The following is a 1274-nucleotide window of genomic DNA, read 5'->3' on the forward strand; positions in this document are numbered from 1 at the left end:
AAAGAACGGAAGCGCTGCTCGGCCAGGTCATGCGTCATCAATCGGAACAAATAGTAGTCTGACAGGACGATGTCTGGAGAGTAGGGCGGGGGGGGTAGTATGTGCCATTTCAATGTTTCCAGGTATGTTTTCACGACTTTGGAAACATGTGGTCGAGCGTTGTCGTGAAGAAGGATAACTTTGTCGTGTCTTTCTGAATATTGACGCCTTTTTTCCTTCAATGCTCGACTCAGCCGCATTAGTTGTGTCCGATACAGGGTTCCTGTAATGGTTTCGCCTGGTTGCAATAGACAACGCCGAGCTGGTCCCACCAAATACAGAGCATCAGCTTCGAGCCATGAATGTTCGGTTTAGCTGTAGATGTTGATGCATGGCCGGGAAGCCCCCATGATTTTTTACGCTTTGGGTTATCATAGTGTATCCACTTTTCATCCCCGGTCACGATGCGATGTAAAAAACCTTTTCTTTTTTGCCGTTCAAGGAGTTGCTCGCAAATGCAAAGGCGCCGTTCGATGTCCTTCGGCTTCAACTCGTGCGGCACCCAATATCCTAGTTTCTGGATCATTTCTAGGGCTTTTAGCCGATGCGATATTGCTTGTTGCGTCACCCCCAATAAGTATGCAAGTTCCTGTTGCGTTCGACAAGCATCTTCTTCCAGCAAAGTTTTCAATTCGGCATGTTCGAACTTTTTCACCGGTCCGGGACGCTCCTTGTCTTGCACGTCATAATCGCCGTTTTTGAACTTGCAAAACCACTCCCGACACGTTCTTTCACTAATGCAGGCTTCACCATAAACTTCTAGTATCATTCGATGCGCTTCAGCTGCATTTTTTTTAGTATGAAACGCAAAAAGCAACACTTCCCGCAAATGGCTCTTTTTCGGCTCAAATTGCGCCATGTTCGCACATGAATAACACAAAGAAGAGTGAACATAAACAATCGAGATTTTGTGGAGTTGTTGACAGATGCCTCAACTGTCATTGCCAGGGTTTTGCATATTTTTACCGTTTAATTTGCAGCTGCTAGCGCCCCCCATGGGAAAACGGAGGTTTTCTATTTGTACACCTGATAGATACACTAGTTAACGTCATTTTTTTTGCTATCTTGGTGATATTTATGTCAAAAGTGACAGGTGTGTTACCACTTATTTTGGCAGCAGTCTGATATGGCCTGGTCAATAAAATAGGTAATTCGTTGTATACGATGCAATTTCACCCGACTTTTTGAACGAAATTGGTTTAATTGGTCTTGTTGCAATCAATTTTCAATTGTGA

The sequence above is a fragment of the Anopheles cruzii genome, chromosome 2 (genome assembly GCF_943734635.1).
Source record: "Anopheles cruzii chromosome 2, idAnoCruzAS_RS32_06, whole genome shotgun sequence".
In the NCBI taxonomy this organism is placed as follows: Eukaryota; Metazoa; Arthropoda; class Insecta; order Diptera; family Culicidae; genus Anopheles; species Anopheles cruzii.